This window comes from Carassius carassius, chromosome 12 (genome assembly GCF_963082965.1).
Source record: "Carassius carassius chromosome 12, fCarCar2.1, whole genome shotgun sequence".
Lineage (NCBI taxonomy): Eukaryota > Metazoa > Chordata > Actinopteri > Cypriniformes > Cyprinidae > Carassius > Carassius carassius.
Window position 1 is genome coordinate 4,148,723 of NC_081766.1, and position 18,234 is coordinate 4,166,956.

General features: G+C 35.8%; 1 pseudogene; it reads right to left on the reverse strand.

The window, feature by feature from the left end:
* Positions 1 to 1,033: 1,033 nt before the first annotated feature.
* The window catches only part of LOC132155370 (uncharacterized), a 34,243-nt pseudogene continuing 17,042 nt past the window's right edge, over positions 1,034 to 18,234 (reverse strand).

The window sequence follows — 18,234 nt, forward strand, 5'->3', positions numbered from 1 at the left end:
AAGACAACCCTCGCTGCTGCATTCTGGATCAGTTGTAGAGGCTTGATAGTTACATGCAGGATGGCTTTTACTCTTACTTAAGTACATTTTTGGGGAAAAATCTGTACTTTTACTTTGTTACTGTGGGCAACGCTCCTCTCGTTACTTTTATCTTTAAAAATAGACTATAGATATTAAGTATATAAACCAAAGTAACTAGTAACTACTGTAACTACTTGAGTAGTTTTTTATCCAACACTAACAATTCAGACTAGCCTCTAAAGAATAACTTCAAACAACTGACATATTTTTTACAAAAAGGAGCAGAGTTTATTGAATATTCTTAATTACATGTGTTTCAATGCTCAGACATCATCTGACCAGTACAAATAGAAGTATTATTATACCACAAGCCATAGAAATAGAAAAATCACTGCTTCACAACAACGTTTACAAACAAGCAAAAATCTGAAAAGTAATTTCATGATCATTTTTGCATTTAAATTTCATAATTATACTAAAAGTAAGGTCAGACAAAACTAGACACAATGATGTACCTTGGTATAATATACAGACCAATCAAATACCAGCCTGAACAGTAATAATGTAGCACTTAACATTATTTTAATACTATATACCCTATTTCAGGTTAAAATAAGAGATACTTTATTTCAGTAAATTTGAGATGGCATGAAAAGTCAAGTCACCTTTATTTATATAGCACTTTAAACAAAAAGGATTGCATCAAAGCAACTGGACAACAAAAATTAGGAAAACGTAAGGTAAAAGGTAAACGTAACAGTAAAGGACCAAACCAGCAAACACTATCACTCCCACAACAGCACAGTTATGGAAGATGAACCATAGGAGAGTGGGAATCGTCTCTCATTCTCTGGAAAGTAAAAAAGAAGAACTGTAATAATCAGTTTATCCATAGTAAGTTACTTAATAAAAAATTAGAAAATGCAGCTTGTAGTGTCTAAACCAAGAACAAAGATTTGATTTGTGAAATAAAGACTTATTGATGTTAAAACAGATATTTACCTTCACAGAGCTATGTGACGTTTTTTCTGTCTTCTTTCCAGCTGACAGGGTTGTTGTGGTTACAGATGATGGATTCCTCCCTGCAGTCCAGGATGAGAGTTCACTTTAAAAAGTTTAACTATTATTTACTCAATTTTATTGGTGAAACATTTTTACACTCAAAAAATTGAGTAAATTTTAAAGCTGTGAAATCAATGAAATATACTGTATGAATTGAGTAAATGCAAGTAAACAAATTAAGTAAATCTGAGTAACTGCATCTGGTACATTAACAAATAAAATTGAGTAGAAATAATTGAACATTTAAACATTTAAAAACAATATTTATGAGTAATATTAACTGTTTTTATTAATGAGTAATATTAACTATTTATTTTTTCTAAACCTTTGTAAAATTATGGGGAAGTCGTGGCCCAATGGTTAGAGAGTCGGACTCCCAATCGAAAGGTTGTGAGTTCGAGTCCCAGACCGGCAGGAATTGTGGGTGGGGGGAGTGCATGTACAGTTCTCTCTCCACCTTCAATACCACGACTTAGGTGCCCTTGAGCAAGGCATCGAACCCCCAACTGCTCTCCGGGCGCCGCAGCATAAATGGCTGCCCACTGCTCCGGGTGTGTGCTCACAGTGTGTGTGTGTGTGTGTGTGTTCACTGCTCTGTGTGTGTGCATTTCGGATGGGTTAAATGCAGAGCACAAATTCTGAGTATGGGTCACCATACTTGGCTGAATGTCATTTCACTTTCACTTTTTTTTTTAAAATAGTACTCCACACAACCACCAGTATACATGACATTGGCCTTTATTGTCAATGAGTACAGCAATACAGCACATTTTACACTGTATACAATATTGCCTACATTTAAACTCATTTAACAAACATTTTATAAGTAAAAATTAAATATTTAAAAATTCAGGTAGCCTAATTCAAGTGTAATCAAATCAACCCAATATCCACCGGATCAGCGCTGGTCCTCGTGCCGGAGACGGACTCGCCTCTGCGGGTGAACTTTGAACTTCATACCGCCGTCCTGTGTTTCACTCACACCCGATAGATACTGCGAGTGACTGCCAATAATCTGCCAATAAACAAACAGTGACAGTTCTGAGGACATTTTATCATCCAAATGATAATAATTATATTTATTATCATTAGGAATGAAGTCATGTGTTTATGCAAAGCGTTTCAATCATGCAAAACGAGGCGCGACTCTCGTTTAGGTGTCGAATTACGCCTCTCTATGTTGTTTTGCATTAAATATGATTTAAAGCACAGTAAAGATTTTATAGATAAAATAAAACATACACAAACCTGAATTTCACAGAGGAAATGCACCAAATCTGCGACGAAGAGAGCTGTTGTCTGGAGACTGGAGAGTTCAAACTGCCTGCGCTCACTGACTCAACCAACCGTCGAGTTGTCGTCACGTCAGAGGGTGGGGGAGGGGTGCATTGTTTTAATTGAGTAAACTTGCTCAAATTTAAGAGTGTGTTAAATATATTAATAATATTGATTTGAATTAAGTAATATTTTTGTTTCTTGAAACAGATCAGTTTAATTCAACATTCTCAAATATTTTGATAGAAATTTCACAAATATATTAAGTATATTATATAATTGGTTAGTCAAATACTAAATAATTTTATTGAAAACAACTTAAATATATCTGTAAATTTTAGATAAAATGAACTGTTGGATTTTCACTCAATTATTTTGGTATGTTTAACTCAAACAATCAAGTACACGACATTCAGAGATTTTATTAAGTTAATAAATTAAAAAATTTCTGTAATATTTACTAAGCCACAGAATTATTTTTTTCAGTGTGTTGATCTGTGATGTCACTTCCTCTCGTAAGCAGCTGTTGTTCTGATAGCTAGAGTCAGTCTTGAGCTCATGAGCTGTGCATGTGAAGTTCACAGTACAGGAATCACTGCTGGACCGGTTTGAGTTCACAGTCTGGACAGGAGCCTCCACAGCGTCTGAAACACACATTTACTCCAAGATCACCATCACATTCACAGCAGTGGTGCAGTAGACATTCAAATCTAAACACAACACACATCATAAACATTCAGGTATATTATATGAGCAACTATTTATTTTTCAGTATTTGCAGAAGCAGACAAAATTCTTCAATAAAGACAATGTGCCACAAGCTGGGTTAAATTTTCACACATTGTAAAAAAAATAAAATAATAATAACAACAATAATGCTTATGGATTGTCTGTTATGCAGGAACACATTAAATCTCACAAAGAAATGAGACTTACGTATAACCGTTACTCTGTATGTAACAATGTTGTTCTCTGATTTTCCACTTGTCCACTGTCTGTCTTCTGCATGTTCTTCAGTGTCAGAGAGAAGGTTTTAGCATTGAAATCCACTCTGTCCTTGTAGGAGGAGTGAAGTCTAACTTCTTTAGTTTTATTAAAATATTTAACTATATTAATGCTTTTTTCCTTTTTCCATGATAAATCATCAAACTCTGGTAGTTCCTGTGTCTGTATTTCCAGTTGAACAGAATCTCCCGTCTGAACAAACACAGAGATCTCAGCACTGAACCCTGAGGAGAGAGAAACACACAGTTCAGAACATTTTACACTCCGTCTCATTATCTCACATTCGGTGACATAAATCTTAAATATCATTATTTTAGCAATGCGTTAGGGCTGTACTCACAGTAAAATAAATGTCCTAGGTCAAAGACAATGCATACATACATGTCACATAGTGGTTTATAATTTTTATAGTTTTGTTAAGAGTGTCAAAGTGAAGCTCTACATTCATTTACCAGATTTCATCAAATGTCTGATTCCATTCTGGAGTTAAAGCTATTTTATTCAAATAGTAAACAATCTACATTTTTATTGTCCGCTGGCACCCATTCTAAAAAAAAGTTCAACGTGTATTTGCTGATTTCTGGCACTATATGACACTCCAGACTACATTAAGAATAAACAGCGCATGTATATACACTAATGTAAATGTACATTACGAGGGGTGAGGACCAGAAGGCCCTAGTGACATTTCGCCAACTTTACAGGAGAGCCAAAACAATTAACCATAGTTTGATCTGACTTTGTGTACTGATTTGAATAATAATTTGTACACACATGAATAACAGTATACTTATTGAACACTATTTTAATATTATTATAATTTTTTTTTTAAGTCACATGCACCTTCTTGGCACCAATGTTTCATTCCATTTCATGTATAAAAACATGGGCACATCTGATGACAATATTAACAAAGCCTTACATTAATGAGTTTAAAACAAATAACAATCTATTGTGATGAAATAAAATATCACATACAGTAGTAATTGAATGTGATTATTTTTTTACTAAAATAGTTATCCCAGCCAAAATGAAAATTTGAAATACATATTTCATTTCATGCTAAGTATACTACAAATACATTTGAATATTTTTTTTACATATTACTAAACTGGTATAATTAAAGTCTGCAACATTTTATATAACTTGATGCACTTTAATTGTAAGAAAGTAGTGCTGAACTATATTTGATTGTGTTGAAAGTGGAACTATTGCAAGTATAGTTTAGATAGATGCACTTTAAATATCAAAAAAAGATCATACAATCCTTATCAATAGTGACATCAAAACCCATTTTAGGCTTTTTACAAAATGGCAAAGTGAGCCAAATGCTGTGGGGTAAATTGAGTCAACATTTTAACTTACCTCACCAGGCACTGTAGTTAAGTTAAATCTCTGAATTATAAACTGGTATTTTAATGTGATCTTACTGATTTAGTGAATCATATATACATATTTTGTAGTTTATTTGATAGGGACACAAAGTAAAAGTGCACCAAATCAATCTCTGATAAGAACCAGAAAATGCTTTTCCATCCATCTTTCATCCATCCATCTTCTTCCGCTTATCCGGGGGCGGGTCGAGGGGGCAGCAGTCTAAGCAGAGATGCCCAGACTTCCCTCTCCCTAGACACTTCCTCCAGCTCTTCCGGGAAGATACCGAGGCGTTCCCAGGCCAGCTGAGAGACATAGTCCCTCCAGCGTGTCCTCGGTCTTCCCCGGGGCCTCCTCCCGGTGGGACGTGCCCAAAACACCTTCCCAGGAAGGCGTCCAGGAGGCATCCGGAACAGATGCCCGAGCCACCTCAGTTGGCTCCTCTTGATGTGGCAGAGCTCCTCACCCTATCTCTAAGGGAGCGCCCAGCCACCCTGCGGAGAAAGCTCATTTCGGCCGCCTGTATCCGGGATCTTGTCCTTTCGGTCATGACACACAGCTCATGACCATAGTTGAGAGTAGAAACGTAGATTGACCGGTAAATCGAGAGCTTCGCCTTACAGCTCAGCTCCTTCTTCACCACGACAGACAGGTACATCGACCGCATCACTGCAGAAGCTGCACCTATCCGCCTGTCAATCTCCCGCTCCATCCTTCCCTCACTCGTAAACAAGACCCCAAGATACTTGAACTCCTCCACTTGTGGCAGTAGCTCTCCACCAACCTGAAGGGGACACGCCACCTTTTTCCGGCTGAGAACCATGGCCTCGGACATGGAGGTGCTGATTCTAATCCCAGCCATTTCACATTCGGCTGCAAACCGTCCCAGTGCATGCTGAAGGTCCTGGCCCGATGAAGCCAACATAACAACATCATCTGCAAAAAGCAGAGACTAAGTCACGTGGTACCCAAACCGGACACCCTCCGGCCCCTGGCTGTGTCTAGAAATCCTATCCATAAAAATAATGAACAGGACCTGTGATAAAGGGCAGCCCTGCCGGAGTCCAACATGCACGGGGAACAAGTCTGACTTACAGCCGGCAATGCGAGCCGGTCATACAGGGAACGGACAGCCCTAAACAGAGAGCCCTGTACCCCATACTCCCAGAGCACCTTCCACAGGAGGCCTCTAGGGACACGGTCCAATGCCTTCTCCAGATCCACAAAGATCCACAGATTGTGAGAAATGCTGCGGAGCGGGCGGTAAAACACGGAGCGGATGAGTGGAATCAGCAGATCTTTAGCGGAGCGGGAACAGAACGTTTTGAGCTGGGGTTGATGGGGGATTGGTGAGGGGCAACTCAGCCGATGATGAGGGCAAAGTGTGCAGTGGCTCTAACCACCAGGCCACTCCCCGTGCACGAACCTGTCTATAGCTCTGGCAGCATTTTGTGCTTTAACTCCCAAACAGTGTTTCAAGAAACTAGTCAGATAAACATTTTTGTCTTCCATTCCTAATGTAACAGAGATTATTCTTTACAATTTTAAAAATGTGGTCTCTCTAGACCACGAGACAAGGAATCAATGTATGGATATAAAATATATGTTTCTGTGATATGTGATTCATAATATATAACAAAAATAACTAATAATTCTAATAATTACAAATAAGATCCCCTTGATGAGATGTGGAACTATGGCAAACTAAATATAATAGCTTTTTACAAACATCACACATAAACCACTAGAAAATGACAAAACAGATAGAATAGATAGAAATTGTAATTATTGTATACATTCAATAACTGAGTTTATTACCTGTGTTTGAGATAAGGAGAAGGATGAAGGACGCAAACAGGTGATGTACTGCCATCGTAGGAAACATCAAGATGGCTGATGGTGTATTCTAGTGATGGGTCGTTCGCGAATGAGTCGACTCTAAGAGCCGGCTCTTGTAGGTGAACGACGGGAGCTGGCTCGCATATCTGAAGAGCCGACTCTATTTAAAAAAATATATCCTATAGAAATTAAATCATTATGTAATAATGAAATAATGGATGCATTTTATTTTATTTAAAATAATTGACTAATTCAAAGAACAAAAAATATTATATAGGCCTAAATGCGCACATATTCGTTTCGACTGTCTGATTAGCCTCACATTCTGTTCCTGCCAATCATACATAAGGTGTCAACCAATTATACGGCATGAGGGAGGGGCCAAGCCATCACACACACACACACACACACACACACCACACACACAGTGTCAAACTCGAAGGAGAGGAGAGGAAAAATACAACAGCTGTGAAAACAAAATAAAAGCAGGAAAATGAGTCTGAATCACAACAGCATTTGGAATCATTTTAATGATCATCAGCCCCTCGAAAGTAAGGCAGGCATCTCTCATAAAATAAAAATATGATCAGCATTGTGTGTGTGTGTGTGTTCATGCTAGTTATACAAAACATAACTAGTGAGATAGTTCATGCTTGTTGTATAACATGCCAAAAAAGAGGAACCAGTTTAATCCTTTCAGTTATTTATTTTTCTTTAATATGGTTCCTATGATGTTGTTCAGATTCAGATTGTATTTGTTTTGTAATGTTGTTGTTTCTATACATTCAAAAGTTGTAATTTAAATGCAAATGTTTAATAGCATTCTTTTTTTCATAACAAAGCAATGCATTTTAAAGAAATTGTGAGTATGATTTCATTTAATAATTTAATTAGAATTGTTTTCACACCTATCATAGTCAAAACATTATTGTTTTTTAAAGAGCCGATTGTGAGCCAAAAGTGCCGGCTCTTTTCAGTGAGCTGAGTCAAACGATCCGGCTCACGAAAAAGAGCCGAAATGCCCATCACTAGTGTATTCTTAAAACAGGAAGTTGAATATGTGTGCAATGACCCTCGAGGAGCCTCTTTATAACTCTCCCACCACAAACACATCAGTTACTAATCAATTACTAAATACTTAATATACATTTAAACTGTTTTCCCAAAAGAGAAAATTCTCAAACATCCACACATGGGAGGGTTATATATTTAGATAACTTTATACACACACACACACGTGTGTAATGACTATTGCTTAAGATGAAACAAATGAAAACAGAAGTCAGGAAAGATCAGTAGTGTCACCCAGAGGTGTAAAAAGTACTAAAAAATTTTACTCAAGTGAAAGTACAAGTACTCAGTGAAAATTCTACTCAATTAAAAGTACAAGTCTCTGGTCAGGATCATACTTGAGTAAAAGTAAAAAAGTACAACTTTAAAATTGTACTCAAGTATTAAAAAAGTAGTACTTTTTTTCTGACAGACAATACAGAAGAATGGTTAAAGGGAGAGAATGAAAAAAATGCGATGGCACAGATCAAACACGTTTAGTTCATATTTAGTTCAACAACAACAATTAAAGTGAAACCCAGCAGAACACTAAAAATAAATAACCCACCCTCATGCCATCCTATATGACTTTAATTTATCAGATGAACACAAACTAAGAGTTTTAGAAATAAAAAAATGCATTTCTCTTTATATAATGCAAGTGTATGGGACATCTAAAAATTAAACTTTAAAAACTATACACAGAGAATTTGACAGTAACTCATGCAACCCCTGAATCACTGTCTTATCTTAGTGAAACGATAGGCATATGTAAGAAAAATACAAATACCAATATTTTAATCTTGGTTTCTGAAGTGGTCCTGTCCCTTTGCATTATATGGATAAAACATCTTTGCTTGTGTTCATGTGAAGAGAGAAAGGCATACACATCTGGGACAAAAGAGGTTCAGTAAATGGTGAGAGAATTTTCATTTTTGGGTAAACTATCCCTTTAAAGAGCAAGATGTGATGGAGAGGCTAGAAATATATTCCAGAACGAATACAAGAATGTGTTGAATTAATGAGGAGGGTCATAGAATTAAAAAAACATAACTTTAACGTTTTTAAAGGCCACTTTATTTGTGATGTCTATTCAATGTCACTGTCTAAAAGGACAATTAATATTTTAAGTGTTTATTTGGGGTATTTAGAGGTTTTTTTTCTTAGCAAATATTGATAAATAATTATGTGACGGTCCGCGCCCATTTTTGGAATGGGTTGTCCATATTTTCTTAATGAGTAATGGCGTAACATTCAATATACCAATCAGAGGGTTATCTGTCGCAACTAGAACCATTCGGGTGTGCCGTGAATACTGATGTGATTACTTAGTATAGTGTTCAGAGAAATCACATGATTTCTGGGAAACCGAAAAATCAATTGACTGCATTTGGACTTATCTAGATTTGTCAATATGAAAAATAATACAAAAATAAAAATTCCAATGAATTATACTGCAAGAAAAATAAATCTAAAAAGACAGGGTATTATAAAAAGGTACTGGGCCATGTTAACAAACCAATCACTGACATCCTGAAATTTTCATTTAGTCATTTAGAAGACTCTTCATTACCAGTAATAAATGTCTTGGAGATAAATGGGAATTCTAATGGCCAGCTTTCTCCAGGAATTATATCGCTCAAAAGAGAACATGAATCATTTAGTTGGATACAACTGCAAACTTGATTTAATTTATAGCTAAAATTAGCATAGGCAAGCCATTAGCATAATTTAACCTGGATTTAACCAGGTCATTTGAGAAAACATTTTTGATTGCAGTTAATTCTGTCAAATTTCAGCCTCAAAATGTTAGATTTCTCGGTTGCTCTATGTAACATAGCTGGTAAAAGCCTACAAATATTGACCAGTGTTCTGGAATCATATGGTTTATACAAGGGCAAATAGAACATATATGAATCATTTTATTAAAGGAATAATCATTCTTAATGCATACCTGTTATGATCCAGGCCCTCGGATACATGCAATTACAGTAGACATCTAAATGAGAGCAATATATAGAGTCCTGGTGGTTTATATGAAGCTAATTATAATAATAAAATACCAAATATACATTTGAAAAATATTTCCATTTTAGGACATAAACAAACATACCCACACAACACAGTCTCACTCCCTAATCGTCAAATGTCTGACGCATGTGTTGCCCCACAAGGCTATTTGTTATATTTCACCAAATTCCCTATATGCACTCATATTGGTGCTGCATGCATGTCGAATTGGCACCGAATCTAAAAAGAGCAATTTTGTGATTTTTGGTCAAACCGTGCATAAGTTATAAGCAAAAAAAAAAACGTATTATCATATAATATAATAGAAATGACTTATTAAATAATAAATCAATGAAAGGAGTATATAAATGTATTAAGTGATTATTATAAATGATTATATAATTAAATGAAATCATAAAATATCTTACTATAAAATGGAATGTTAGACATTGCAAGAAAGTCTCTGTAGGACTCAAATGAAACCTATTAGTCAGACTGTATAAAACAATAACTGTATGAAATTTCAAATCATGAGTTGGGTATTTGTTGCCAACAGTAAAATCTTACTTTAGTATACAAAAGCAAAGATGTGAAAATATTTTTTTTAAACAAGGTCATTTTGTGCATTTAAATTTCATATTTATGTTAAAAATTAATTATAAACCTAAATCTATAAAATAAGGTGAAACAAAACACACAATGATGTCTCTTGGTTTAATATCCTTCAGACCAATCAAATATTAGCCTTAACAGTATCATTAAGGAGTATCATTAAAGCGTTAGTTTACCCCAAAATGACAATTATGTCATTAATTACTCACTCTTATGTCGTTCCAAACCCTTCTGTCATCTTTGGAACACAAATGAAGGTATTTTTGATGAAATCAGAGAGCTCTCTGACTATAGGCGGAGGGTGAACCAAGTCCAGGATAAGGCTAAAAGCAGCCAAATCTATTAACTACAAACATCATAAACCTGTCTTTCTAGACAAGAACCAGACATGTTATGTAGGCTAGTAAAATATGTTTAAAGGGACTGAATTTGTATTTAATGTGTTCGTAATTTAATTAAAACTAGAAATTGATAATTATAAAGGCCTAACTTTTCCTGCATGGTTATTCAAACGGTGAATAAATTGTGTACAGAGATGACATTATCACTAACTTTGATTTATCACACTCTAAAAAACAAACAAAAGTATCATTATAATCACTGAAACTGTATACACTGTGAAATGAATCCCTTACTTACATTGTACGTACATCTGTGCTTTGTTTATTATGATGAGAGAATTCACGGAATTCAGTCATCGAAAGTTAAGCCACCGAGGTCACATGGACTGTTTTACCGATGTCCTTCTATTTTTCTGCATCTGGGAACATTACAGTTGTGTTTCTGTCTATGGGAGGGTCGGAGAACTTTCAGATTCCATCAAAAATATCTTAATTTGTGTTCTGAAGATGAAGGAAGGTCTTATGGGTTTGGAACAACACAAGGGTGAGAAATTAATGATAGAACCCTTTAAGTACTAAACAATATTTTAGTACTACATAATCTGTTTCAGGTTTAAATATTAGATAATTTGTTTCAGTAAATTTGACGAGGCAACCCTGCTTTATTCTTGCAGCAACAGTAAAGGACCAAACCAGCAAGAACTATCACTCCCACAACAGCACACACAATAATGAGCACAGTCATGGAAGATGAACCATAGGAGAGTGGGAATCGTCTCTCATTCTCTGGAAAGTAAAAAAGAAGAACTGTAATAATCAGTTTATTCGTAGTAAATTACTTAATAAAAATTTAGAAAATCCTGTTTGTAGTGTCTAAACCAAGAACAGAGATTTGAGTTGTGAGATAAAGATTAGTTACTGATGTTGAAACAGATATTTACCTTCACAGAGCTGTGTAATGTTTATTCTGTCTTCTTTCCAGCTGACAGGGTTGCTGTGGTTACAGATGATGGATTCCTCCCTGCAGTCCAGAATGAGAGTGTTGATCTGTGATGTCACTTCCTGTGGAGAGCATCTGTTGTTCTGATAGCTAGAGTCAATCTTGAGCTCATGAGTTCTGCATGTGAAGTTCACAGTACAGGAATCACTGCTGGACCGGTTTGAGTTCACAGTCTGGACAGGAGCCTCCACAGCGTCTGAAACACACATTTACTCCAAGATCACCATCACATTCACAGCAGTGGTGCAGTAGACATTAACATCTAAACACAACACACATCATAAACATTCAGGTATATTATATGAGCAACTATTTATTTCTCAGTATTTGCAGTAGCAGACAAAATCCTACAATGAAGACAATGTGCCACAAGCTGGGTTAAATTTGCACATTTGCTCATTTCAATAAATGAAAAATGTACAACAATTATGCTTATGAATTTTCTGCTATGCAGAAACACATGAAATCTCACAAGGAAATGAGACTCACCTATAACAGACACTCTGTATGTAGCAATGTTGTTCTCTGATTTTCCACTTGTTCTTGCTGTGTAGAGTCCACTGTCTGTCTTCTGCATGTTCTTCAGTGTCAGAGAGAAGGTTTTATTATTGAAATCCACTCTGTCCTTGTAGAGTCTTACTCTTTTAGTTTCACTTCTATATCTAACTATATTCTCTGATTTATCATTAATCCATGATAAATCATCAAACTCTGGTAGTTCTTGTGTCTGTATTTCCAGCTGAACAGAATCTCCCATCTGAACAAACACAGAGATCTCAGCACTGAACCCTGAGGAGAGAGAAACACACAGTTCAGAACATTTTACACCTCCATCTCACTTCAGTTCATGTTAAGCAGACATGTTGAATAAGATGTTGTATAAATTGAATAAGATCTAAAGCAGACTAGATGTTATGGCTTTTTTACAATCATCATTAAAGATAAAACACTAGAAAATCTTGGAGGAAAAGTACTCTTAAATGTATTAAAAATGTATTTGATATTCACACACTAGATCTGCAGCACAATTTTACTCCTAACATACTTGAATTGTATTAAATTGTATTAAATATAATTTTTTATATATTTTTGAAAATTATATTTAATATATTTTTGAAAAAAAGTATTCCATAAGTATGTTGATAATAAATATAAGATAGTTACGCTTTATGGTAAAAACACAAGTATACTTTTTGTGACATTTAAGTGTATTTACAGAAAACATACATATTTAAATTTTAGAGTATCTTATGTTTACTTTGTATGAGAACGTAGTAAAATTATACTTTTATAGGTTTAAAGTAGGTATCTCATTTATAACCTGTAATGTAGACCTACAGCAATATATTTTAAATATTTATGTAATGCACATGTGCTTCACACTGCTTTTTAAAAGGTAGATATCATGAAATTTTTTCAACATTTTTTTATTTTCTATAAAATATTAATTCACTCACACATAAATACATTATAGCTATGTCTATAAAATATGCAAATGCATTTTAACATTACTTATACCGCTTATAATGTATTATAATCAGTAATTTTCTTAAAAAAAATAAAATGTATATACTTTCTAACCACAAATGCTTGTCTTGTGCTATAGGTCGACTTCACACATTATGTAGGCACGTTGGAAAGGCCATGAGTTTTGATTTCATTGTGACTTTAAATCATTTGAAGTTGGATAGTTAACCCTGAAACTTTAAAGCAAACATTAAAAATATTATTGAACTAAATAGGATTCAACACAATAATTCAATGAAAAATACACTAATTATAACAATCAGTACAAAAGTAATATTTAGAATTTTTTATTTCCATAATGAAATAAGTTTAAAGAGGTCATATGATGCGATTATGAAAGTGAAACTACTTTGTTTGGCCTTCCAAAAGAGGACAAGACTAAAAATCTGTTGAATTTCAACACTGTTCCAGAACAGTCCAACCAAAATATTCAGATGTGTGCAGCGCAATTTTATGGAGGATGAGGACTGTTTCTTGAATGACAACGGCTGTTGGGCAGTTCAAACTTTGCAAGGATGGCGCTTCTGACTTACAGCCTGTAGATACATATTTTATATTTAAATATTTGCCAATGATGATACAGAGGCAAGTTTTGAGCAGCAGAGTAGGCTAGTTGTTTGTTGTTTCTCCGATTATAAATGCACACATGCTTAGACATGCCAAGTTAGTAATTGTAGCTTTTTTTACTTTTCTAAATTATTTGTTGTCTTTTACGCTTGTTAAATAGTTACACATCCATGTTACATGTAGGCTAACATTACTATTTTTCGAGTCATATAACGTTACACATAACTTACATAAAACTTTTTTTTTATCATTTTCTCAGAACATCCAATATACATGAGTTCTCTTAAAATCTCAAAGGGTTCACAGAGCAGCACTATGTAAGTATTTATTTATTTGTTTATTTGACATTAAAATAACTGAAATAGTGTTTCAGGTTGGCCTAAACCAAAATGATATATGACTGTATACACTGTTACACTAAACTGAATAAAACAGTTACAAAATGATCCATGCATTCTTTTTTATTCAGCAGTTAAAGGAACACTCCGACTTTTTGGGACTTTAGCTTATTCACAGTATCCCCCAGAGTTAGATAAGTCCATACATACCTTTTTCATTTCTGTGCGTTCTGTAAGTGTTATTTGACGCACCCACCGCTAGCCTAGCTTAGCACAAAGACTGGATGTATATGGATACTGGTAGCATAGTAATCCCAATAAGTGACAAAATAATGCAAACATTTTCTTATTTACATGTTGTGATCTGTATAGTCACAGCGTGTACAAATAACAAGGCTATATGAGACAGAGACCATTTTTAATCGTATAAATACTGGGAACTATATTCTCACTAGGCGTAGGAGCACAGCTAACGTTACTTGGGCGGAGTGATTAGCACAGCACCCGAGACCGTAAACAAAACAAACGTGACTAACTAGCTAGACGTGACTCGTGATCATGGCTGACTTGGAGGAATTGTCAGACTCAGAGGAATTTTACTGTGTATCAAACCAAGATCCAGAACCATATAGTTTTGAGCCAGAATACACAGACAAGGAGTTACAAACTTTGGAAGCTGTAAGACCGGAGAATCAGAACGAACACGGACTGGTGGTGGAACATGCCAACCTATGCCGACAGAAACCGAGTGCCTTTGTTGTAATGAATGGGACCGGGTATTGCCATCAATGTCAAGGCTTGATGACAATCAAAATATTTGCGTCACTACCACGGAAGATTTCTCTGCCCTAATACACCCGGCAGTTGTCTTTTTTTCCCATTGTGACAAGATCAACTGGAAGAAACGCCCCATGCCGAGTGAACCTACTGGTCAGCTGTCCACCAAGTAAGTGATTTTGTTATAATGATCATTCATAGTTCAATGAAATTGTAGTATAGCCATTGCATACAGTGTGTCACAATAATAACAATAAAGGGGATACACGGAGCCCCTATTCACATAATAGTGTCACTACTAAGGTTATATTACATTAGCATGGCACTGTTACAGTATGGCTAATGTTAGTCATCTCAAAACATAACGGAACACTTACTGCAGCAACAGGTGATCTAATTTGTCCTGTCTTTATTATCGATGGGATGGCTGTATCCTTTAGCACACGTTTCATGGTCCGTGTGGCAACTTGCATTTTTTCAAAATAGTCGTCTACAGTAAAATGTTCAGAGCAAACGAAATACTTCGTGATGGTGTTTTCAGGTGTGTTTGGATCTATTTCCAGAGCAAGTAGCCATCGATTCATCAGGTCAGCGTTTGTGGTTGGAATTCTATGAAACATCATAGTAATACCTGGTCTCCCCTGTTTATTGTCGCAGTTATTTACAATACAGCGAACACCCATGATTGTACACTTTAAATCTACTATCTAGTAATTGCTGACTCTATTACTCCAACTCTGAGCGAACTCTCTTCTCCTCACCACGGCGCGTCTCGGAAGCTGTGCTAATCACTCTCCGCCCAAGTAACGTTAGCTGTGTTCCTACGCCTAGTGAGAATATAGTTCCCAGTATTTATACGATTAAAAATGGTCTCTGTCTCATATAGCCTTGTTATTTGTACACGCTGTGACTATACAGATCACAACATGTAAATAGGAAAATGTTTGCATTATTTTGTCACTTATTGGGATTACTATGCTACCAGTATCCATTTACATCCAGTCTTTGTGCTAAGCTAGGCTAGCGGTGGGTGCGTCAAATAACACTTACAGAACGCACAGAAATGAAAAAGGTATGTATGGACTTATCTAACTCTGGGGGATACTGTGAATAAGCTAAAGTCCCAAAAAGTCGGAGTGTTCCTTTAATAAAGAAATGCGGCTCTGTAGTGGACACCTCAGATGTGAGGCAGTGGACAGTTACAAATGCTGTTGCTGCCTGACAAAATAAAAAAAGACCTCTCTGGACCTACACACCTCATCTTTTGGAGGTCTGTAAATAAGTAAACAGTTGCAGAGACACATCAGAAACCCCTCTAAAACATCCAATTATTTGTAGTTTATTAATCTTCTTTTTCTTTTCTTCTTTTATTATTATCTTCTGAGCCTTGCCCCAACTGTCACATGATGATCCTGCTGTGCTGGACTGTGTATGATAAATGAGGTAAGTCTGAGTTTGTGCATGTGTGTATACATATAAAATGTACACACACATTACATACACTGTGTGTGTTATTGTAATAGACATTGTGCATTTAAGTAGTCCACAATCATTAATCAATTCACTAATATGACAAAAAAATTGCCTGCTGAGTTCCTCGTTTTTAAGATACTTTGAAAAAAGCCTGTGCTAAATGAATAAATGTAAATATTTTGTTATTTAATTTTATGTAAATGCCTATTTTTTCAAAGAACAGCCTACACAGAATCTCACAACATCTGTGGTAATAACAGGAGACTCATTTGGCGAGACTTTCCTGATGGTGAGGAGCTACCTTCTGATGAATCTGCACACATGAGTTCACCTTACTCTGAGTGCCTATATATGTTCTGTTAAACATTATACAGAAAAGCAATTAAAAGTACACTTAAGTGCACTTTTCTGTACTGTATCTGTATCTGTAGGAGGAGATCATGGACCATTTTTACAAGACTGATGATGCGTTTCAGCGGCCATCAGCATCGTAAATCCTCACAATTTTTTTTTTTATTATGTACATTTATATCACTATACTTTGTTTTATATTACATCTGTATCAAATTTTTAAAAAAAAACTAGTTAAGGCTAATGCGAAGGTGTTTCTAAAGCAGCGTCTTTGGGAGGGATGCTAAATTTGACATTGTTCTCTCTTCTGACTGCTGTTATCAGTCTCTGTCAGTTTTTCCCTTGGATTGAAAGTCGTTAAAACGCTATCGTAGTTTTTCTTTTGCTATTTGAGCAAATGAGAATGCAAAAAAATATATTTGTGGTACTCTCCCATTCACTGTTCTTGAAGTTTACCCAACTATGATGACTTCCGCTGCTAAGAAACCTGGAAAAGGTTTATATAAGCTACATACATCTGGAGACCTATCAATTTCTTAAAATGTCCTGTGTGAATTTTCCCAATCAGTGAACTATGTAGAACAGGAAAGAAAATGTTACTATTGACTGCATTGTACATAAAATTTCATAAAATTTGTAATTGAATTGATTTCAATTGTATTATTTTTTTAGGTACATGAAATATATTTGAGTACAAAATGTATGTAAAATATTAAAGAAATGAAAGCTTTAGCATAAGTTCTGCCAGGAAGACTCAATTGTTAGCGTCACCTATTACCTTCTCAATTGTCCAATCACGTTCTAATAATAGAAGTATAAAAGAACCTGTGCTCACACTTGTCTGAGTTTGCAGATGCTGAACGCTTCACTTACCACCACCCACCCCTCCACCACCAAGATGGGCTCCTCCCTCACAAATAACAAGCTTCTTCTCTGCATCTCCCTTACCACCGCAGGATGTTCTTCCCCTCCAACCACCCCACCACCACCAGGATGGTCCCTCCTAAAACCTCACGGGGGTCGGCTGCGCCCCTGCCTTCATCTTCAGGCAGGAAATACCGAATCCGTACCCTCGGACAGCTATTTATGGATGGGGCCTACGCCAAATACAACCATATTGCTTGCTGGGTCATAAATAAATGGATGAATTGTTACAATATCTTCTCCGAGTCTTTCTGGTAGAACTGGAATTAGGAAATGGTTCCTCGAAGAACCCAAGGTGGTTCCTGGCAATTCGTAATAAAAGGGTTCCTCAGAGAACCAGCCCTTACTCTACAGAGGGTTCCTCCGGTGTGGCAAAGTGAAGAACCCCAAAAGGTGCCTCCAGGAACCTTTAGTTTTTACAATGATGATTGCATAAACGATGATAAAGGAAAACGAGCTTAGCTTGCAGTGCTTCTATTAAAATACTGGGTGTAGTTCGTTATAAAATAATGTGTGCTCATTTTGTGGAAGAAATCCAGTGAACTTCGCCTCGATCGGGAGCTGTAAGAGCCCTCATCTGTTTTCAATGACCTCACGTCACTTCATGTCATCTAAAAACTACAAAAAGACAGTACAACTAAAGTGCATTTCTTGTTTTTACCTGGGAATGACAAATCATAGTATAACA